This window comes from Rhinoderma darwinii, chromosome 5, assembly GCF_050947455.1.
Source record: "Rhinoderma darwinii isolate aRhiDar2 chromosome 5, aRhiDar2.hap1, whole genome shotgun sequence".
NCBI classification, from domain to species: Eukaryota; Metazoa; Chordata; class Amphibia; order Anura; family Rhinodermatidae; genus Rhinoderma; species Rhinoderma darwinii.
The window spans coordinates 58,667,825-58,689,011 of record NC_134691.1 but is presented as its reverse complement, the minus strand read 5'-3'; the positions used below and the strand labels follow the sequence as shown (position 1 = coordinate 58,689,011).

The window sequence follows — 21,187 nt, the reverse complement described above, 5'->3', positions numbered from 1 at the left end:
GCCAACGGCCATACCACTAGGCGACCGCACCGGCCTACTATCTAGCTGCGTGCCCCAGCTAAAAGGCCTCACTGCCCCTGTAGCCTGACACATGTAAATGATAGAGTTAAAAGAGACCAGGCTTTCAGCAGATGCCCAGGGGATGGCTTGAGCCGACGGTCGGCCAACAGAAGTAATTTCTCTCTCTGCAGAGAAGTTTGTGCAACTGACCCTTTCAGTTGGTCAGCGCATGCAGCCCACTAGGTGACTCGAGTGTGAGGAAGGAGGAAAGGGGCTGACTTCCTGCTTTGGCCTTGAAAAACGACAGGCAGGAGACTTTGGCATGTGGGTGCCATGGGGCTGGCCAGGTGTGCCGCCTAGGTGTGCCACGCTGCTGACAGTTAATCGAGCGAAAAATCAAGCCAAAGGATAGAAGAAATAGGCCCAGTGTTCAGCACTGGCAAGAGCCAGACTGGAAAGTAGAAGAGGAGTGAATGAGAGGCCTGTCTCCGCCTACGGCCACACCACCCTGAATGCGCCCGATCTCGTCTGATCTTGGAAGCTAAGCAGGGTCAGGCCTGGTTAGTACTTGGATGGGAGACCGCCTGGGAATACCAGGTGCTGTAGGCTTTTTGCTTTTCCTCGCTGCAACAAGCAATGGTCGCTGTCCTCAATGTCTTTTTCCCATTGACTTTTTTAGCCGCACACTTACCGCTTTTCATTTGCTTTCTCTCACTTGCCCTTTTCAATTCTTGCTTTTTATACAACCAATATTTCATCCATCACATTTGGGCCCAGAGGTTGCTACCCAGCTTTCCCAAAATGCAAAATGACTGACCTGCCTAGTCATGCACTGATAAATGCCCACCTCTCATATGGCAGCATAATTAGTCCCATTTGCAAGTCCTGAGCCTGGGAAAGCTGGGGCGTGAAGAGCCCTGCCTAGTTTGCCAGTGATCAATCCTCCACACTGCAGCATAGCTGGGCACATTTGCCTTCAGAGTCCTGGGAAAGCAGCTGGCTAACGTGCCACGCCAAGCTGTAATAGCGATCTGCTAAAAGCCATTTCTACTCACATCAATCCCCCCAAATTGTGGCACAACTGGGCCGATTTGCCTTTCAGGAGCCTGGCAAAGCTGGGTAACTTGCACAATGCAAGGGTACGTTCACGAGGTGCATTTTCTCTGGCTTTTTGCTGCGTTTGTGTCAAAAGGGCAGAATATATATGTTTTTCCACAGTTGCAAGACAAAACGCTGCAAACAAGTATGTAGCCGCCCACAGTAGCCCAAGGTAAAGTAAAAGAAAACAGCAAACATATAAAAGTCACCCATTGCAGGTGCAATCGTTGCCTTGGAGCTGCCCTGTTTCAGGTCCTTCAGCATTGGCCAGCTTACACACTCCATTGGAGTGAATGGAGACTAAGCCCCGCCCCCTTGGCCCAAAAAGAACGTCTCAGCAGTGAGGCCATGCTGGTGCACACTGCTCATAGCAGCAGGTCTCCAGCCGCACATGGAGGAGGCTGAGAGGAAGGAAAGGACTCCCTCTTGGTCTGCTAGATGTCAGGCAAACTGCTTGTTTCTGCAGCAGACTCATTTCTAGGGGACCTTTTTACAAGTGTAGTCATACATCTATTTGTTTTTTGTTTTGAATGTTTTTTTTAAATGTATTTTATTTTTCAGGTTTAGCTTCACTTTAAGAGATATAAAAGTGAAGAAAATGGAAAGGGGCTAGTGTTGAGCCCTGGAAAGAGGCGTGCTGTGAAGTAGAAGAGCAGTGAGTGAGAGGCCTTTCTCTGCCTACGGCCACACCACCCTGAATGCGCCCGATCTCGTCTGATCTCGGAAGCTAAGCAGCGTCAGGCCTGGTTAGTACTTGGATGGGAGACCGCCTGGGAATACCAGGTGCTGTAGGCTTTTTGCTTTTCCTCACTGCAACAAGCAATGGTCGCTGTCCTCAATGCCTTTTTCCCATTGACTTTTTCAACTGCACACTTGCTTCTTTTCCTGAGCTTTCTCTTTTGCGCTTTTGAATGCTCGCAAAATCCCTGTCCTCCTTATCAGCATGGTGGCCACCACCAGCATTACTGCTTTTAATACGAGGCTGAATTTCAATAGTAACAGCGCCCCTTGCAGGACTGGGGGCACTCAGTGTTAACCTGCAGGCTGACTGACAGCGTCACGAATGCAGCACACGTTTGCAGACAACGCAGCGTAGGAAAGGGAAGCGCGCTGAAAGCCGCTTCCAATCATTCACCACCACCAGCTCACCTCCTTCCCTAATTGTTTCCCGTACACCTGGCTCCATCCCACCTTCCTGGCCGAGCTTGCTCTCTCTTTCACACCCTCATTCCATTGTTAGCCTGTCGAAAAGCCTGCACTGAGGCTTTTTAAAAGACACCCGCTGCTCATCACTGCTGTGGCAGCTGTTTCATTAGTCAACAACACCTGTCGGCTGTATTCCCTCTGCCAGCCCTTGCGGTCGTCGCATTGGTCCTTCGGAAACAGCCGCCCCCTGTTGGGCCGGAGTGGTGCTATGCCGGTATCCATGGACTGAAAGTTTCTAGGCGTGCTGCGTTTTTCCATGCCCGGCTGGCAATGGCAACCGACGCTCGTCAAAGGGATGGAGGGCTCATGTGTGCGCACCCTGAGCTCCTAATGGCGTCTGCCACTGTGCCGCAGGTGAGCGTTACCTGCTGGCGAGTCTTTGGTGCACGCACCAATTTGGCCACGTGCCGGCCAGGGCCAGGCTGACTGGGCTTTGAACAAATGAGGGTGGTGGAGAAGAGGTCAGCTGCGTCTACCGGCCACACCACCCTGAATACGCCCGATCTCGTCCGATCTCGGAAGCAAAGCGGGGTCGGGCTCGGACAGTACTTGGATGGGAGACCTCCTGGGAATACCGGGTGCTGTAGACTGTATTTTTTTTCTCGGCTGTATCTTCCTGTTTTTGTCATTTCCATCCTTCCAGGATCTCCGGCTCTGGGCCCAGTGGCTGCCAACGGCCATACCACTAGGCGACCGCACCGGCCTACTATCTAGCTGCGTGCCCCAGCTAAAAGGCCTCACTGCCCCTGTAGCCTGACACATGTAAATGATAGAGTTAAAAGAGACCAGGCTTTCAGCAGATGCCCAGGGGATGGCTTGAGCCGACGGTCGGCCAACAGAAGTAATTTCTCTCTCTGCAGAGAAGTTTGTGCAACTGACCCTTTCAGTTGGTCAGCGCATGCAGCCCACTAGGTGACTCGAGTGTGAGGAAGGAGGAAAGGGGCTGACTTCCTGCTTTGGCCTTGAAAAACGACAGGCAGGAGACTTTGGCATGTGGGTGCCATGGGGCTGGCCAGGTGTGCCGCCTAGGTGTGCCACGCTGCTGACAGTTAATCGAGCGAAAAATCAAGCCAAAGGATAGAAGAAATAGGCCCAGTGTTCAGCACTGGCAAGAGCCAGACTGGAAAGTAGAAGAGCAGTGAATGAGAGACCTGTCTCCGCCTACGGCCACACCACCCTGAATGCGCCCGATCTCGTCTGATCTCGGAAGCTAAGCAGGGTCAGGCCTGGTTAGTACTTGGATGGGAGACCGCCTGGGAATACCAGGTGCTGTAGGCTTTTTGCTTTTCCTCGCTGCAACAAGCAATGGTCGCTGTCCTCAATGTCTTTTTCCCATTGACTTTTTTAGCCGCACACTTACCGCTTTTCATTTGCTTTCTCTCACTTGCCCTTTTCAATTCTTGCTTTTTATACAACCAATATTTCATCCATCACATTTGGGCCCAGAGGTTGCTACCCAGCTTTCCCAAAATGCAAAATGACTGACCTGCCTAGTCATGCACTGATAAATGCCCACCTCTCATATGGCAGCATAATTAGTCCCATTTGCAAGTCCTGAGCCTGGGAAAGCTGGGGCGTGAAGAGCCCTGCCTAGTTTGCCAGTGATCAATCCTCCACACTGCAGCATAGCTGGGCACATTTGCCTTCAGAGTCCTGGGAAAGCAGCTGGCTAACGTGCCACGCCAAGCTGTAATAGCGATCTGCTAAAAGCCATTTCTACTCACATCAATCCCCCCAAATTGTGGCACAACTGGGCCGATTTGCCTTTCAGGAGCCTGGCAAAGCTGGGTAACTTGCACAATGCAAGGGTACGTTCACGAGGTGCATTTTCTCTGGCTTTTTGCTGCGTTTGTGTCAAAAGGGCAGAATATATATGTTTTTCCACAGTTGCAAGACAAAACGCTGCAAACAAGTATGTAGCCGCCCACAGTAGCCGCCCACAGTAGCCCAAGGTAAAGTAAAAGAAAACAGCAAACATATAAAAGTCACCAATTGCAGGTGCAATCGTTGCCTTGGAGCTGCCCTGTTTCAGGTCCTTCAGCATTGGCCAGCTTACACACTCCATTGGAGTGAATGGAGACTAAGCCCCGCCCCCTTGGCCCAAAAAGAACGTCTCAGCAGTGAGGCCATGCTGGTGCACACTGCTCATAGCAGCAGGTCTCCAGCCGCACATGGAGGAGGCTGAGAGGAAGGAAAGGACTCCCTCTTGGTCTGCTAGATTTCAGGCAAACTGCTTGTTTCTGCAGCAGACTCATTTCTAGGGGACCTTTTTACAAGTGTAGTCATACATCTATTTGTTTTTTGTTTTGAATGTTTTTTTAAAATGTATTTTATTTTTCAGGTTTAGCTTCACTTTAAGGGATATAAAAGTGAAGAAAATGGAAAGGGGCTAGTGTTGAGCCCTGGAAAGAGGCGTGCTGTGAAGTAGAAGAGCAGTGAGTGAGAGGCCTGTCTCTGCCTACGGCCACACCACCCTGAATGCGCCCGATCTCGTCTGATCTCGGAAGCTAAGCAGGGTCAGGCCTGGTTAGTACTTGGATGGGAGACCGCCTGGGAATACCAGGTGCTGTAGGCTTTTTGCTTTTCCTCACTGCAACAAGCAATGGTCGCTGTCCTCAATGCCTTTTTCCCATTGACTTTTTCAACTGCACACTTGCTTCTTTTCCTGAGCTTTCTCTTTTGCGCTTTTGAATGCTCGCAAAATCCCTGTCCTCCTTATCAGCATGGTGGCCACCACCAGCATTACTGCTTTTAATACAAGGCTGAATTTCAATAGTAACAGCGCCCCTTGCAGGACTGGGGGCACTCAGTGTTAACCTGCAGGCTGACTGACATCGTCACGAAAGCAGCACACGTTTGCAGACAACGCAGCGTAGGAAAGGGAAGCGCGCTGAAAGCCGCTTCCAATCACTCACCACCACCAGCTCACCTCCTTCCCTAATTGTTTCCCGTACACCTGGCTCCATCCCACCTTCCTGGCCGAGCTTGCTCTCTCTTTCACACCCTCATTCCATTGTTAGCCTGTCGAAAAGCCTGCACTGAGGCTTTTTAAAAGACACCCGCTGCTCATCACTGCTGTGGCAGCTGTTTCATTAGTCAACAACACCTGTCGGCTGTATTCCCCCTGCCAGCCCTTGCGGTCGTCGCATTGGTCCTTCGGAAACAGCCGCCCCCTGTTGGGCCGGAGTGGTGCTATGCCGGTATCCATGGACTGAAAGTTTCTAGGCGTGCTGCGTTTTTCCATGCCCGGCTGGCAATGGCAACCGACGCTCGTCAAAGGGATGGAGGGCTCATGTGTGCGCACCCTGAGCTCCTAATGGCGTCTGCCACTGTGCCGCAGGTGAGCGTTACCTGCTGGCGAGTCTTTGGTGCACGCACCAATTTGGCCACGTGCCGGCCAGGACCAGGCTGACTGGGCTTTGAACAAATGAGGGTGGTGGAGAAGAGGTCAGCTGCGTCTACCGGCCACACCACCCTGAATACGCCCGATCTCGTCCGATCTCGGAAGCAAAGCGGGGTCGGGCTCGGACAGTACTTGGATGGGAGACCTCCTGGGAATACCGGGTGCTGTAGACTGTATTTTTTTTCTCGGCTGTATCTTCCTGTTTTTGTCATTTCCATCCTTCCAGGATCTCCGGCTCTGGGCCCAGTGGCTGCCAACGGCCATACCACTAGGCGACCGCACCGGCCTACTATCTAGCTGCGTGCCCCAGCTAAAAGGCCTCACTGCCCCTGTAGCCTGACACATGTAAATGATAGAGTTAAAAGAGACCAGGCTTTCAGCAGATGCCCAGGGGATGGCTTGAGCCGACGGTCGGCCAACAGAAGTAATTTCTCTCTCTGCAGAGAAGTTTGTGCAACTGACCCTTTCAGTTGGTCAGTGCATGCAGCCCACTAGGTGACTCGAGTGTGAGGAAGGAGGAAAGGGGCTGACTTCCTGCTTTGGCCTTGAAAAACGACAGGCAGGAGACTTTGGCATGTGGGTGCCATGGGGCTGGCCAGGTGTGCCGCCTAGGTGTGCCACGCTGCTGACAGTTAATCGAGCGAAAAATCAAGCCAAAGGATAGAAGAAATAGGCCCAGTGTTCAGCACTGGCAAGAGCCAGACTGGAAAGTAGAAGAGCAGTGAATGAGAGGCCTGTCTCCGCCTACGGCCACACCACCCTGAATGCGCCCGATCTCGTCTGATCTTGGAAGCTAAGCAGGGTCAGGCCTGGTTAGTACTTGGATGGGAGACCGCCTGGGAATACCAGGTGCTGTAGGCTTTTTGCTTTTCCTCGCTGCAACAAGCAATGGTCGCTGTCCTCAATGTCTTTTTCCCATTGACTTTTTTAGCCGCACACTTACCGCTTTTCATTTGCTTTCTCTCACTTGCCCTTTTCAATTCTTGCTTTTTATACAACCAATATTTCATCCATCACATTTGGGCCCAGAGGTTGCTACCCAGCTTTCCCAAAATGCAAAATGACTGACCTGCCTAGTCATGCACTGATAAATGCCCACCTCTCATATGGCAGCATAATTAGTCCCATTTGCAAGTCCTGAGCCTGGGAAAGCTGGGGCGTGAAGAGCCCTGCCTAGTTTGCCAGTGATCAATCCTCCACACTGCAGCATAGCTGGGCACATTTGCCTTCAGAGTCCTGGGAAAGCAGCTGGCTAACGTGCCACGCCAAGCTGTAATAGCGATCTGCTAAAAGCCATTTCTACTCACATCAATCCCCCCAAATTGTGGCACAACTGGGCCGATTTGCCTTTCAGGAGCCTGGCAAAGCTGGGTAACTTGCACAATGCAAGGGTACGTTCACGAGGTGCATTTTCTCTGGCTTTTTGCTGCGTTTGTGTCAAAAGGGCAGAATATATATGTTTTTCCACAGTTGCAAGACAAAACGCTGCAAACAAGTATGTAGCCGCCCACAGTAGCCCAAGGTAAAGTAAAAGAAAACAGCAAACATATAAAAGTCACCCATTGCAGGTGCAATCGTTGCCTTGGAGCTGCCCTGTTTCAGGTCCTTCAGCATTGGCCAGCTTACACACTCCATTGGAGTGAATGGAGACTAAGCCCCGCCCCCTTGGCCCAAAAAGAACGTCTCAGCAGTGAGGCCATGCTGGTGCACACTGCTCATAGCAGCAGGTCTCCAGCCGCACATGGAGGAGGCTGAGAGGAAGGAAAGGACTCCCTCTTGGTCTGCTAGATGTCAGGCAAACTGCTTGTTTCTGCAGCAGACTCATTTCTAGGGGACCTTTTTACAAGTGTAGTCATACATCTATTTGTTTTTTGTTTTGAATGTTTTTTTTAAATGTATTTTATTTTTCAGGTTTAGCTTCACTTTAAGAGATATAAAAGTGAAGAAAATGGAAAGGGGCTAGTGTTGAGCCCTGGAAAGAGGCGTGCTGTGAAGTAGAAGAGCAGTGAGTGAGAGGCCTGTCTCTGCCTACGGCCACACCACCCTGAATGTGCCCGATCTCGTCTGATCTCGGAAGCTAAGCAGGGTCAGGCCTGGTTAGTACTTGGATGGGAGACCGCCTGGGAATACCAGGTGCTGTAGGCTTTTTGCTTTTCCTCACTGCAACAAGCAATGGTCGCTGTCCTCAATGCCTTTTTCCCATTGACTTTTTCAACTGCACACTTGCTTCTTTTCCTGAGCTTTCTCTTTTGCGCTTTTGAATGCTCGCAAAATCCCTGTCCTCCTTATCAGCATGGTGGCCACCACCAGCATTACTGCTTTTAAAACAAGGCTGAATTTCAATAGTAACAGCGCCCCTTGCAGGACTGGGGGCACTCAGTGTTAACCTGCAGGCTGACTGACATCGTCACGAAAGCAGCACACGTTTGCAGACAACGCAGCGTAGGAAAGGGAAGCGCGCTGAAAGCCGCTTCCAATCACTCACCACCACCAGCTCACCTCCTTCCCTAATTGTTTCCCGTACACCTGGCTCCATCCCACCTTCCTGGCCGAGCTTGCTCTCTCTTTCACACCCTCATTCCATTGTTAGCCTGTCGAAAAGCCTGCACTGAGGCTTTTTAAAAGACACCCGCTGCTCAGCACTGCTGTGGCAGCTGTTTCATTAGTCAACAACACCTGTCGGCTGTATTCCCCCTGCCAGCCCTTGCGGTCGTCGCATTGGTCCTTCGGAAACAGCCGCCCCCTGTTGGGCCGGAGTGGTGCTATGCCGGTATCCATGGACTGAAAGTTTCTAGGCGTGCTGCGTTTTTCCATGCCCGGCTGGCAATGGCAACCGACGCTCGTCAAAGGGATGGAGGGCTCATGTGTGCGCACCCTGAGCTCCTAATGGCGTCTGCCACTGTGCCGCAGGTGAGCGTTACCTGCTGGCGAGTCTTTGGTGCACGCACCAATTTGGCCACGTGCCGGCCAGGGCCAGGCTGACTGGGCTTTGAACAAATGAGGGTGGTGGAGAAGAGGTCAGCTGCGTCTACCGGCCACACCACCCTGAATACGCCCGATCTCGTCCGATCTCGGAAGCAAAGCGGGGTCGGGCTCGGACAGTACTTGGATGGGAGACCTCCTGGGAATACCGGGTGCTGTAGACTGTATTTTTTTTCTCGGCTGTATCTTCCTGTTTTTGTCATTTCCATCCTTCCAGGATCTCCGGCTCTGGGCCCAGTGGCTGCCAACGGCCATACCACTAGGCGACCGCACCGGCCTACTATCTAGCTGCGTGCCCCAGCTAAAAGGCCTCACTGCCCCTGTAGCCTGACACATGTAAATGATAGAGTTAAAAGAGACCAGGCTTTCAGCAGATGCCCAGGGGATGGCTTGAGCCGACGGTCGGCCAACAGAAGTAATTTCTCTCTCTGCAGAGAAGTTTGTGCAACTGACCCTTTCAGTTGGTCAGCGCATGCAGCCCACTAGGTGACTCGAGTGTGAGGAAGGAGGAAAGGGGCTGACTTCCTGCTTTGGCCTTGAAAAACGACAGGCAGGAGACTTTGGCATGTGGGTGCCATGGGGCTGGCCAGGTGTGCCGCCTAGGTGTGCCACGCTGCTGACAGTTAATCGAGCGAAAAATCAAGCCAAAGGATAGAAGAAATAGGCCCAGTGTTCAGCACTGGCAAGAGCCAGACTGGAAAGTAGAAGAGCAGTGAATGAGAGGCCTGTCTCCGCCTACGGCCACACCACCCTGAATGCGCCCGATCTCGTCTGATCTTGGAAGCTAAGCAGGGTCAGGCCTGGTTAGTACTTGGATGGGAGACCGCCTGGGAATACCAGGTGCTGTAGGCTTTTTGCTTTTCCTCGCTGCAACAAGCAATGGTCGCTGTCCTCAATGTCTTTTTCCCATTGACTTTTTTAGCCGCACACTTACCGCTTTTCATTTGCTTTCTCTCACTTGCCCTTTTCAATTCTTGCTTTTTATACAACCAATATTTCATCCATCACATTTGGGCCCAGAGGTTGCTACCCAGCTTTCCCAAAATGCAAAATGACTGACCTGCCTAGTCATGCACTGATAAATGCCCACCTCTCATATGGCAGCATAATTAGTCCCATTTGCAAGTCCTGAGCCTGGGAAAGCTGGGGCGTGAAGAGCCCTGCCTAGTTTGCCAGTGATCAATCCTCCACACTGCAGCATAGCTGGGCACATTTGCCTTCAGAGTCCTGGGAAAGCAGCTGGCTAACGTGCCACGCCAAGCTGTAATAGCGATCTGCTAAAAGCCATTTCTACTCACATCAATCCCCCCAAATTGTGGCACAACTGGGCCGATTTGCCTTTCAGGAGCCTGGCAAAGCTGGGTAACTTGCACAATGCAAGGGTACGTTCACGAGGTGCATTTTCTCTGGCTTTTTGCTGCGTTTGTGTCAAAAGGGCAGAATATATATGTTTTTCCACAGTTGCAAGACAAAACGCTGCAAACAAGTATGTAGCCGCCCACAGTAGCCGCCCACAGTAGCCCAAGGTAAAGTAAAAGAAAACAGCAAACATATAAAAGTCACCAATTGCAGGTGCAATCGTTGCCTTGGAGCTGCCCTGTTTCAGGTCCTTCAGCATTGGCCAGCTTACACACTCCATTGGAGTGAATGGAGACTAAGCCCCGCCCCCTTGGCCCAAAAAGAACGTCTCAGCAGTGAGGCCATGCTGGTGCACACTGCTCATAGCAGCAGGTCTCCAGCCGCACATGGAGGAGGCTGCAGCAGACTCATTTCTAGGGGACCTTTTTACAAGTGTAGTCATACATCTATTTGTTTTTTGTTTTGAATGTTTTTTTAAAATGTATTTTATTTTTCAGGTTTAGCTTCACTTTAAGGGATATAAAAGTGAAGAAAATGGAAAGGGGCTAGTGTTGAGCCCTGGAAAAAGGCGTGCTGTGAAGTAGAAGAGCAGTGAGTGAGAGGCCTGTCTCTGCCTGTCTCTGCCTGTCTCTGCCTGTCTCTGCCTGTCTCTGCCTGTCTCTGCCTGTCTCTGCCTACGGCCACACCACCCTGAATGCGCCCAATCTCGTCTGATCTCGGAAGCTAAGCAGCGTCAGGCCTGGTTAGTACTTGGATGGGAGACCGCCTGGGAATACCAGGTGCTTTTTGCTTTTCCTCACTGCAACAAGCAATGGTCGCTGTCCTCAATGCCTTTTTCCCATTGACTTTTTCAACTGCACACTTGCTTCTTTTCCTGAGCTTTCTCTTTTGCGCTTTTGAATGCTCGCAAAATCCCTGTCCTCCTTATCAGCATGGTGGCCACCACCAGCATTACTGCTTTTAATACAAGGCTGAATTTCAATAGTAACAGCGCCCCTTGCAGGACTGGGGGCACTCAGTGTTAACCTGCAGGCTGACTGACATCGTCACGAAAGCAGCACACGTTTGCAGACAACGCAGCGTAGGAAAGGGAAGCGCGCTGAAAGCCGCTTCCAATCACTCACCACCACCAGCTCACATCCTTCCCTAATTGTTTCCCGTACACCTGGCTCCATCCCACCTTCCTGGCCGAGCTTGCTCTCTCTTTCACACCCTCATTCCATTGTTAGCCTGTCGAAAAGCCTGCACTGAGGCTTTTTAAAAGACACCCGCTGCTCAGCACTGCTGTGGCAGCTGTTTCATTAGTCAACAACACCTGTCGGCTGTATTCCCCCTGCCAGCCCTTGCGGTCGTCGCATTGGTCCTTCGGAAACAGCCGCCCCCTGTTGGGCCGGAGTGGTGCTATGCCGGTATCCATGGACTGAAAGTTTCTAGGCGTGCTGCGTTTTTCCATGCCCGGCTGGCAATGGCAACCGACGCTCGTCAAAGGGATGGAGGGCTCATGTGTGCGCACCCTGAGCTCCTAATGGCGTCTGCCACTGTGCCGCAGGTGAGCGTTACCTGCTGGCGAGTCTTTGGTGCACGCACCAATTTGGCCACGTGCCGGCCAGGGCCAGGCTGACTGGGCTTTGAACAAATGAGGGTGGTGGAGAAGAGGTCAGCTGCGTCTACCGGCCACACCACCCTGAATACGCCCGATCTCGTCCGATCTCGGAAGCAAAGCGGGGTCGGGCTCGGACAGTACTTGGATGGGAGACCTCCTGGGAATACCGGGTGCTGTAGACTGTATTTTTTTTCTCGGCTGTATCTTCCTGTTTTTGTCATTTCCATCCTTCCAGGATCTCCGGCTCTGGGCCCAGTGGCTGCCAACGGCCATACCACTAGGCGACCGCACCGGCCTACTATCTAGCTGCGTGCCCCAGCTAAAAGGCCTCACTGCCCCTGTAGCCTGACACATGTAAATGATAGAGTTAAAAGAGACCAGGCTTTCAGCAGATGCCCAGGGGATGGCTTGAGCCGACGGTCGGCCAACAGAAGTAATTTCTCTCTCTGCAGAGAAGTTTGTGCAACTGACCCTTTCAGTTGGTCAGTGCATGCAGCCCACTAGGTGACTCGAGTGTGAGGAAGGAGGAAAGGGGCTGACTTCCTGCTTTGGCCTTGAAAAACGACAGGCAGGAGACTTTGGCATGTGGGTGCCATGGGGCTGGCCAGGTGTGCCGCCTAGGTGTGCCACGCTGCTGACAGTTAATCGAGCGAAAAATCAAGCCAAAGGATAGAAGAAATAGGCCCAGTGTTCAGCACTGGCAAGAGCCAGACTGGAAAGTAGAAGAGCAGTGAATGAGAGGCCTGTCTCCGCCTACGGCCACACCACCCTGAATGCGCCCAATCTCGTCTGATCTTGGAAGCTAAGCAGGGTCAGGCCTGGTTAGTACTTGGATGGGAGACCGCCTGGGAATACCAGGTGCTGTAGGCTTTTTGCTTTTCCTCGCTGCAACAAGCAATGGTCGCTGTCCTCAATGTCTTTTTCCCATTGACTTTTTTAGCCGCACACTTACCGCTTTTCATTTGCTTTCTCTCACTTGCCCTTTTCAATTCTTGCTTTTTATACAACCAATATTTCATCCATCACATTTGGGCCCAGAGGTTGCTACCCAGCTTTCCCAAAATGCAAAATGACTGACCTGCCTAGTCATGCACTGATAAATGCCCACCTCTCATATGGCAGCATAATTAGTCCCATTTGCAAGTCCTGAGCCTGGGAAAGCTGGGGCGTGAAGAGCCCTGCCTAGTTTGCCAGTGATCAATCCTCCACACTGCAGCATAGCTGGGCACATTTGCCTTCAGAGTCCTGGGAAAGCAGCTGGCTAACGTGCCACGCCAAGCTGTAATAGCGATCTGCTAAAAGCCATTTCTACTCACATCAATCCCCCCAAATTGTGGCACAACTGGGCCGATTTGCCTTTCAGGAGCCTGGCAAAGCTGGGTAACTTGCACAATGCAAGGGTACGTTCACGAGGTGCATTTTCTCTGGCTTTTTGCTGCGTTTGTGTCAAAAGGGCAGAATATATATGTTTTTCCACAGTTGCAAGACAAAACGCTGCAAACAAGTATGTAGCCGCCCACAGTAGCCCAAGGTAAAGTAAAAGAAAACAGCAAACATATAAAAGTCACCCATTGCAGGTGCAATCGTTGCCTTGGAGCTGCCCTGTTTCAGGTCCTTCAGCATTGGCCAGCTTACACACTCCATTGGAGTGAATGGAGACTAAGCCCCGCCCCCTTGGCCCAAAAAGAACGTCTCAGCAGTGAGGCCATGCTGGTGCACACTGCTCATAGCAGCAGGTCTCCAGCCGCACATGGAGGAGGCTGAGAGGAAGGAAAGGACTCCCTCTTGGTCTGCTAGATGTCAGGCAAACTGCTTGTTTCTGCAGCAGACTCATTTCTAGGGGACCTTTTTACAAGTGTAGTCATACATCTATTTGTTTTTTGTTTTGAATGTTTTTTTTAAATGTATTTTATTTTTCAGGTTTAGCTTCACTTTAAGGGATATAAAAGTGAAGAAGATGGAAAGGGGCTAGTGTTGAGCCCTGGAAAGAGGCGTGCTGTGAAGTAGAAGAGCAGTGAGTGAGAGGCCTGTCTCTGCCTACGGCCACACCACCCTGAATGCGCCCGATCTCGTCTGATCTCGGAAGCTAAGCAGGGTCAGGCCTGGTTAGTACTTGGATGGGAGACCGCCTGGGAATACCAGGTGCTGTAGGCTTTTTGCTTTTCCTCACTGCAACAAGCAATGGTCGCTGTCCTCAATGCCTTTTTCCCATTGACTTTTTCAACTGCACACTTGCTTCTTTTCCTGAGCTTTCTCTTTTGCGCTTTTGAATGCTCGCAAAATCCCTGTCCTCCTTATCAGCATGGTGGCCACCACCAGCATTACTGCTTTTAATACGAGGCTGAATTTCAATAGTAACAGCGCCCCTTGCAGGACTGGGGGCACTCAGTGTTAACCTGCAGGCTGACTGACAGCGTCACGAATGCAGCACACGTTTGCAGACAACGCAGCGTAGGAAAGGGAAGCGCGCTGATAGCCGCTTCCAATCATTCACCACCACCAGCTCACCTCCTTCCCTAATTGTTTCCCGTACACCTGGCTCCATCCCACCTTCCTGGCCGAGCTTGCTCTCTCTTTCACACCCTCATTCCATTGTTAGCCTGTCGAAAAGCCTGCACTGAGGCTTTTTAAAAGACACCCGCTGCTCAGCACTGCTGTGGCAGCTGTTTCATTAGTCAACAACACCTGTCGGCTGTATTCCCCCTGCCAGCCCTTGCGGTCGTCGCATTGGTCCTTCGGAAACAGCCGCCCCCTGTTGGGCCGGAGTGGTGCTATGCCGGTATCCATGGACTGAAAGTTTCTAGGCGTGCTGCGTTTTTCCATGCCCGGCTGGCAATGGCAACCGACGCTCGTCAAAGGGATGGAGGGCTCATGTGTGCGCACCCTGAGCTCCTAATGGCGTCTGCCACTGTGCCGCAGGTGAGCGTTACCTGCTGGCGAGTCTTTGGTGCACGCACCAATTTGGCCACGTGCCGGCCAGGGCCAGGCTGACTGGGCTTTGAACAAATGAGGGTGGTGGAGAAGAGGTCAGCTGCGTCTACCGGCCACACCACCCTGAATACGCCCGATCTCGTCCGATCTCGGAAGCAAAGCGGGGTCGGGCTCGGACAGTACTTGGATGGGAGACCTCCTGGGAATACCGGGTGCTGTAGACTGTATTTTTTTTCTCGGCTGTATCTTCCTGTTTTTGTCATTTCCATCCTTCCAGGATCTCCGGCTCTGGGCCCAGTGGCTGCCAACGGCCATACCACTAGGCGACCGCACCGGCCTACTATCTAGCTGCGTGCCCCAGCTAAAAGGCCTCACTGCCCCTGTAGCCTGACACATGTAAATGATAGAGTTAAAAGAGACCAGGCTTTCAGCAGATGCCCAGGGGATGGCTTGAGCCGACGGTCGGCCAACAGAAGTAATTTCTCTCTCTGCAGAGAAGTTTGTGCAACTGACCCTTTCAGTTGGTCAGCGCATGCAGCCCACTAGGTGACTCGAGTGTGAGGAAGGAGGAAAGGGGCTGACTTCCTGCTTTGGCCTTGAAAAACGACAGGCAGGAGACTTTGGCATGTGGGTGCCATGGGGCTGGCCAGGTGTGCCGCCTAGGTGTGCCACGCTGCTGACAGTTAATCGAGCGAAAAATCAAGCCAAAGGATAGAAGAAATAGGCCCAGTGTTCAGCACTGGCAAGAGCCAGACTGGAAAGTAGAAGAGGAGTGAATGAGAGGCCTGTCTCCGCCTACGGCCACACCACCCTGAATGCGCCCGATCTCGTCTGATCTTGGAAGCTAAGCAGGGTCAGGCCTGGTTAGTACTTGGATGGGAGACCGCCTGGGAATACCAGGTGCTGTAGGCTTTTTGCTTTTCCTCGCTGCAACAAGCAATGGTCGCTGTCCTCAATGTCTTTTTCCCATTGACTTTTTTAGCCGCACACTTACCGCTTTTCATTTGCTTTCTCTCACTTGCCCTTTTCAATTCTTGCTTTTTATACAACCAATATTTCATCCATCACATTTGGGCCCAGAGGTTGCTACCCAGCTTTCCCAAAATGCAAAATGACTGACCTGCCTAGTCATGCACTGATAAATGCCCACCTCTCATATGGCAGCATAATTAGTCCCATTTGCAAGTCCTGAGCCTGGGAAAGCTGGGGCGTGAAGAGCCCTGCCTAGTTTGCCAGTGATCAATCCTCCACACTGCAGCATAGCTGGGCACATTTGCCTTCAGAGTCCTGGGAAAGCAGCTGGCTAACGTGCCACGCCAAGCTGTAATAGCGATCTGCTAAAAGCCATTTCTACTCACATCAATCCCCCCAAATTGTGGCACAACTGGGCCGATTTGCCTTTCAGGAGCCTGGCAAAGCTGGGTAACTTGCACAATGCAAGGGTACGTTCACGAGGTGCATTTTCTCTGGCTTTTTGCTGCGTTTGTGTCAAAAGGGCAGAATATATATGTTTTTCCACAGTTGCAAGACAAAACGCTGCAAACAAGTATGTAGCCGCCCACAGTAGCCCAAGGTAAAGTAAAAGAAAACAGCAAACATATAAAAGTCACCCATTGCAGGTGCAATCGTTGCCTTGGAGCTGCCCTGTTTCAGGTCCTTCAGCATTGGCCAGCTTACACACTCCATTGGAGTGAATGGAGACTAAGCCCCGCCCCCTTGGCCCAAAAAGAACGTCTCAGCAGTGAGGCCATGCTGGTGCACACTGCTCATAGCAGCAGGTCTCCAGCCGCACATGGAGGAGGCTGAGAGGAAGGAAAGGACTCCCTCTTGGTCTGCTAGATGTCAGGCAAACTGCTTGTTTCTGCAGCAGACTCATTTCTAGGGGACCTTTTTACAAGTGTAGTCATACATCTATTTGTTTTTTGTTTTGAATGTTTTTTTTAAATGTATTTTATTTTTCAGGTTTAGCTTCACTTTAAGAGATATAAAAGTGAAGAAAATGGAAAGGGGCTAGTGTTGAGCCCTGGAAAGAGGCGTGCTGTGAAGTAGAAGAGCAGTGAGTGAGAGGCCTTTCTCTGCCTACGGCCACACCACCCTGAATGCGCCCGATCTCGTCTGATCTCGGAAGCTAAGCAGCGTCAGGCCTGGTTAGTACTTGGATGGGAGACCGCCTGGGAATACCAGGTGCTGTAGGCTTTTTGCTTTTCCTCACTGCAACAAGCAATGGTCGCTGTCCTCAATGCCTTTTTCCCATTGACTTTTTCAACTGCACACTTGCTTCTTTTCCTGAGCTTTCTCTTTTGCGCTTTTGAATGCTCGCAAAATCCCTGTCCTCCTTATCAGCATGGTGGCCACCACCAGCATTACTGCTTTTAATACGAGGCTGAATTTCAATAGTAACAGCGCCCCTTGCAGGACTGGGGGCACTCAGTGTTAACCTGCAGGCTGACTGACAGCGTCACGAATGCAGCACACGTTTGCAGACAACGCAGCGTAGGAAAGGGAAGCGCGCTGAAAGCCGCTTCCAATCATTCACCACCACCAGCTCACCTCCTTCCCTAATTGTTTCCCGTACACCTGGCTCCATCCCACCTTCCTGGCCGAGCTTGCTCTCTCTTTCACACCCTCATTCCATTGTTAGCCTGTCGAAAAGCCTGCACTGAGGCTTTTTAAAAGACACCCGCTGCTCATCACTGCTGTGGCAGCTGTTTCATTAGTCAACAACACCTGTCGGCTGTATTCCCTCTGCCAGCCCTTGCGGTCGTCGCATTGGTCCTTCGGAAACAGCCGCCCCCTGTTGGGCCGGAGTGGTGCTATGCCGGTATCCATGGACTGAAAGTTTCTAGGCGTGCTGCGTTTTTCCATGCCCGGCTGGCAATGGCAACCGACGCTCGTCAAAGGGATGGAGGGCTCATGTGTGCGCACCCTGAGCTCCTAATGGCGTCTGCCACTGTGCCGCAGGTGAGCGTTACCTGCTGGCGAGTCTTTGGTGCACGCACCAATTTGGCCACGTGCCGGCCAGGGCCAGGCTGACTGGGCTTTGAACAAATGAGGGTGGTGGAGAAGAGGTCAGCTGCGTCTACCGGCCACACCACCCTGAATACGCCCGATCTCGTCCGATCTCGGAAGCAAAGCGGGGTCGGGCTCGGACAGTACTTGGATGGGAGACCTCCTGGGAATACCGGGTGCTGTAGACTGTATTTTTTTTCTCGGCTGTATCTTCCTGTTTTTGTCATTTCCATCCTTCCAGGATCTCCGGCTCTGGGCCCAGTGGCTGCCAACGGCCATACCACTAGGCGACCGCACCGGCCTACTATCTAGCTGCGTGCCCCAGCTAAAAGGCCTCACTGCCCCTGTAGCCTGACACATGTAAATGATAGAGTTAAAAGAGACCAGGCTTTCAGCAGATGCCCAGGGGATGGCTTGAGCCGACGGTCGGCCAACAGAAGTAATTTCTCTCTCTGCAGAGAAGTTTGTGCAACTGACCCTTTCAGTTGGTCAGCGCATGCAGCCCACTAGGTGACTCGAGTGTGAGGAAGGAGGAAAGGGGCTGACTTCCTGCTTTGGCCTTGAAAAACGACAGGCAGGAGACTTTGGCATGTGGGTGCCATGGGGCTGGCCAGGTGTGCCGCCTAGGTGTGCCACGCTGCTGACAGTTAATCGAGCGAAAAATCAAGCCAAAGGATAGAAGAAATAGGCCCAGTGTTCAGCACTGGCAAGAGCCAGACTGGAAAGTAGAAGAGCAGTGAATGAGAGACCTGTCTCCGCCTACGGCCACACCACCCTGAATGCGCCCGATCTCGTCTGATCTCGGAAGCTAAGCAGGGTCAGGCCTGGTTAGTACTTGGATGGGAGACCGCCTGGGAATACCAGGTGCTGTAGGCTTTTTGCTTTTCCTCGCTGCAACAAGCAATGGTCGCTGTCCTCAATGTCTTTTTCCCATTGACTTTTTTAGCCGCACACTTACCGCTTTTCATTTGCTTTCTCTCACTTGCCCTTTTCAATTCTTGCTTTTTATACAACCAATATTTCATCCATCACATTTGGGCCCAGAGGTTGCTACCCAGCTTTCCCAAAATGCAAAATGACTGACCTGCCTAGTCATGCACTGATAAATGCCCACCTCTCATATGGCAGCATAATTAGTCCCATTTGCAAGTCCTGAGCCTGGGAAAGCTGGGGCGTGAAGAGCCCTGCCTAGTTTGCCAGTGATCAATCCTCCACACTGCAGCATAGCTGGGCACATTTGCCTTCAGAGTCCTGGGAAAGCAGCTGGCTAACGTGCCACGCCAAGCTGTAATAGCGATCTGCTAAAAGCCATTTCTACTCACATCAATCCCCCCAAATTGTGGCACAACTGGGCCGATTTGCCTTTCAGGAGCCTGGCAAAGCTGGGTAACTTGCACAATGCAAGGGTACGTTCACGAGGTGCATTTTCTCTGGCTTTTTGCTGCGTTTGTGTCAAAAGGGCAGAATATATATGTTTTTCCACAGTTGCAAGACAAAACGCTGCAAACAAGTATGTAGCCGCCCACAGTAGCCGCCCACAGTAGCCCAAGGTAAAGTAAAAGAAAACAGCAAACATATAAAAGTCACCAATTGCAGGTGCAATCGTTGCCTTGGAGCTGCCCTGTTTCAGGTCCTTCAGCATTGGCCAGCTTACACACTCCATTGGAGTGAATGGAGACTAAGCCCCGCCCCCTTGGCCCAAAAAGAACGTCTCAGCAGTGAGGCCATGCTGGTGCACACTGCTCATAGCAGCAGGTCTCCAGCCGCACATGGAGGAGGCTGAGAGGAAGGAAAGGACTCCCTCTTGGTCTGCTAGATTTCAGGCAAACTGCTTGTTTCTGCAGCAGACTCATTTCTAGGGGACCTTTTTACAAGTGTAGTCATACATCTATTTGTTTTTTGTTTTGAATGTTTTTTTAAAATGTATTTTATTTTTCAGGTTTAGCTTCACTTTAAGGGATATAAAAGTGAAGAAAATGGAAAGGGGCTAGTGTTGAGCCCTGGAAAGAGGCGTGCTGTGAAGTAGAAGAGCAGTGAGTGAGAGGCCTGTCTCTGCCTACGGCCACACCACCCTGAATGCGCCCGATCTCGTCTGATCTCGGAAGCTAAGCAGGGTCAGGCCTGGTTAGTACTTGGATGGGAGACCGCCTGGGAATACCAGGTGCTGTAGGCTTTTTGCTTTTCCTCACTGCAACAAGCAATGGTCGCTGTCCTCAATGCCTTTTTCCCATTGACTTTTTCAACTGCACACTTGCTTCTTTTCCTGAGCTTTCTCTTTTGCGCTTTTGAATGCTCGCAAAATCCCTGTCCTCCTTATCAGCATGGTGGCCACCACCAGCATTACTGCTTTTAATACAAGGCTGAATTTCAATAGTAACAGCGCCCCTTGCAGGACTGGGGGCACTCAGTGTTAACCTGCAGGCTGACTGACATCGTCACGAAAGCAGCACACGTTTGCAGACAACGCAGCGTAGGAAAGGGAAGCGCGCTGAAAGCCGCTTCCAATCACTCACCACCACCAGCTCACCTCCTTCCCTAATTGTTTCCCGTACACCTGGCTCCATCCCACCTTCCTGGCCGAGCTTGCTCTCTCTTTCACACCCTCATTCCATTGTTAGCCTGTCGAAAAGCCTGCACTGAGGCTTTTTAAAAGACACCCGCTGCTCATCACTGCTGTGGCAGCTGTTTCATTAGTCAACAACACCTGTCGGCTGTATTCCCTCTGCCAGCCCTTGCGGTCGTCGCATTGGTCCTTCGGAAACAGCCGCCCCCTGTTGGGCCGGAGTGGTGCTATGCCGGTATCCATGGACTGAAAGTTTCTAGGCGTGCTGCGTTTTTCCATGCCCGGCTGGCAATGGCAACCGACGCTCGTCAAAGGGATGGAGGGCTCATGTGTGCGCACCCTGAGCTCCTAATGGCGTCTGCCACTGTGCCGCAGGTGAGCGTTACCTGCTGGCGAGTCTTTGGTGCACGCACCAATTTGGCCACGTGCCGGCCAGGGCCAGGCTGACTGGGCTTTGAACAAATGAGGGTGGTGGAGAAGAGGTCAGCTGCGTCTACCGGCCACACCACCCTGAATACGCCCGATCTCGTCCGATCTCGGAAGCAAAGCGGGGTCGGGCTCGGACAGTACTTGGATGGGAGACCTCCTGGGAATACCGGGTGCTGTAGACTGTATTTTTTTTCTCGGCTGTATCTTCCTGTTTTTGTCATTTCCATCCTTCCAGGATCTCCGGCTCTGGGCCCAGTGGCTGCCAACGGCCATACCACTAGGCGACCGCACCGGCCTACTATCTAGCTGCGTGCCCCAGCTAAAAGGCCTCACTGCCCCTGTAGCCTGACACATGTAAATGATAGAGTTAAAAGAGACCAGGCTTTCAGCAGATGCCCAGGGGATGGCTTGAGCCGACGGTCGGCCAACAGAAGTAATTTCTCTCTCTGCAGAGAAGTTTGTGCAACTGACCCTTTCAGTTGGTCAGCGCATGCAGCCCACTAGGTGACTCGAGTGTGAGGAAGGAGGAAAGGGGCTGACTTCCTGCTTTGGCCTTGAAAAACGACAGGCAGGAGACTTTGGCATGTGGGTGCCATGGGGCTGG

At 51.9% G+C, this 21,187-nt stretch overlaps 20 non-coding genes and 1 pseudogene across 20 annotated transcripts; all 21 read left to right on the top strand.

Annotated features, from left to right (window-relative positions):
* Positions 1-490: 490 nt before the first annotated feature.
* Positions 491-609, top strand: LOC142654793 (5S ribosomal RNA). Its single transcript, XR_012849130.1, has one exon. It is a non-coding gene; the product is annotated as a 5S ribosomal RNA (ribosomal RNA).
* Positions 610-1,774: 1,165 nt separating this feature from the next.
* On the top strand, positions 1,775-1,893 carry LOC142654870 (5S ribosomal RNA). Its single transcript, XR_012849204.1, has one exon. It is a non-coding gene; the product is annotated as a 5S ribosomal RNA (ribosomal RNA).
* An 881-nt stretch (positions 1,894-2,774) lies between these two features.
* LOC142654968 (5S ribosomal RNA) lies at positions 2,775-2,894 on the top strand. Its single transcript, XR_012849297.1, has one exon. It is a non-coding gene; the product is annotated as a 5S ribosomal RNA (ribosomal RNA).
* Positions 2,895-3,463: 569 nt separating this feature from the next.
* On the top strand, positions 3,464-3,582 carry LOC142653163 (5S ribosomal RNA). Its single transcript, XR_012848103.1, has one exon. It is a non-coding gene; the product is annotated as a 5S ribosomal RNA (ribosomal RNA).
* A 1,178-nt stretch (positions 3,583-4,760) lies between these two features.
* On the top strand, positions 4,761-4,879 carry LOC142653152 (5S ribosomal RNA). The gene has a single exon (XR_012848092.1). It is a non-coding gene; the product is annotated as a 5S ribosomal RNA (ribosomal RNA).
* An 881-nt stretch (positions 4,880-5,760) lies between these two features.
* Positions 5,761-5,880, top strand: LOC142654967 (5S ribosomal RNA). The gene has a single exon (XR_012849296.1). It is a non-coding gene; the product is annotated as a 5S ribosomal RNA (ribosomal RNA).
* Positions 5,881-6,449: 569 nt separating this feature from the next.
* On the top strand, positions 6,450-6,568 carry LOC142654787 (5S ribosomal RNA). The gene has a single exon (XR_012849125.1). It is a non-coding gene; the product is annotated as a 5S ribosomal RNA (ribosomal RNA).
* A 1,165-nt stretch (positions 6,569-7,733) lies between these two features.
* On the top strand, positions 7,734-7,852 carry LOC142654251 (5S ribosomal RNA). Its single transcript, XR_012848952.1, has one exon. It is a non-coding gene; the product is annotated as a 5S ribosomal RNA (ribosomal RNA).
* An 881-nt stretch (positions 7,853-8,733) lies between these two features.
* Positions 8,734-8,853, top strand: LOC142654966 (5S ribosomal RNA). The gene has a single exon (XR_012849295.1). It is a non-coding gene; the product is annotated as a 5S ribosomal RNA (ribosomal RNA).
* Positions 8,854-9,422: 569 nt separating this feature from the next.
* Positions 9,423-9,541, top strand: LOC142654775 (5S ribosomal RNA). Its single transcript, XR_012849114.1, has one exon. It is a non-coding gene; the product is annotated as a 5S ribosomal RNA (ribosomal RNA).
* Positions 9,542-10,720: 1,179 nt separating this feature from the next.
* LOC142655084 (5S ribosomal RNA) lies at positions 10,721-10,839 on the top strand (annotated as a pseudogene).
* Positions 10,840-11,713: 874 nt separating this feature from the next.
* Positions 11,714-11,833, top strand: LOC142654965 (5S ribosomal RNA). The gene has a single exon (XR_012849294.1). It is a non-coding gene; the product is annotated as a 5S ribosomal RNA (ribosomal RNA).
* Positions 11,834-12,402: 569 nt separating this feature from the next.
* On the top strand, positions 12,403-12,521 carry LOC142654402 (5S ribosomal RNA). Its single transcript, XR_012849024.1, has one exon. It is a non-coding gene; the product is annotated as a 5S ribosomal RNA (ribosomal RNA).
* Positions 12,522-13,686: 1,165 nt separating this feature from the next.
* Positions 13,687-13,805, top strand: LOC142653140 (5S ribosomal RNA). The gene has a single exon (XR_012848081.1). It is a non-coding gene; the product is annotated as a 5S ribosomal RNA (ribosomal RNA).
* Positions 13,806-14,686: 881 nt separating this feature from the next.
* LOC142654964 (5S ribosomal RNA) lies at positions 14,687-14,806 on the top strand. The gene has a single exon (XR_012849293.1). It is a non-coding gene; the product is annotated as a 5S ribosomal RNA (ribosomal RNA).
* A 569-nt stretch (positions 14,807-15,375) lies between these two features.
* LOC142654763 (5S ribosomal RNA) lies at positions 15,376-15,494 on the top strand. The gene has a single exon (XR_012849103.1). It is a non-coding gene; the product is annotated as a 5S ribosomal RNA (ribosomal RNA).
* Positions 15,495-16,659: 1,165 nt separating this feature from the next.
* LOC142654869 (5S ribosomal RNA) lies at positions 16,660-16,778 on the top strand. Its single transcript, XR_012849203.1, has one exon. It is a non-coding gene; the product is annotated as a 5S ribosomal RNA (ribosomal RNA).
* An 881-nt stretch (positions 16,779-17,659) lies between these two features.
* On the top strand, positions 17,660-17,779 carry LOC142654963 (5S ribosomal RNA). Its single transcript, XR_012849292.1, has one exon. It is a non-coding gene; the product is annotated as a 5S ribosomal RNA (ribosomal RNA).
* Positions 17,780-18,348: 569 nt separating this feature from the next.
* Positions 18,349-18,467, top strand: LOC142653128 (5S ribosomal RNA). The gene has a single exon (XR_012848070.1). It is a non-coding gene; the product is annotated as a 5S ribosomal RNA (ribosomal RNA).
* A 1,178-nt stretch (positions 18,468-19,645) lies between these two features.
* LOC142653117 (5S ribosomal RNA) lies at positions 19,646-19,764 on the top strand. Its single transcript, XR_012848059.1, has one exon. It is a non-coding gene; the product is annotated as a 5S ribosomal RNA (ribosomal RNA).
* Positions 19,765-20,645: 881 nt separating this feature from the next.
* On the top strand, positions 20,646-20,765 carry LOC142654962 (5S ribosomal RNA). Its single transcript, XR_012849291.1, has one exon. It is a non-coding gene; the product is annotated as a 5S ribosomal RNA (ribosomal RNA).
* Positions 20,766-21,187: the final 422 nt, after the last annotated feature.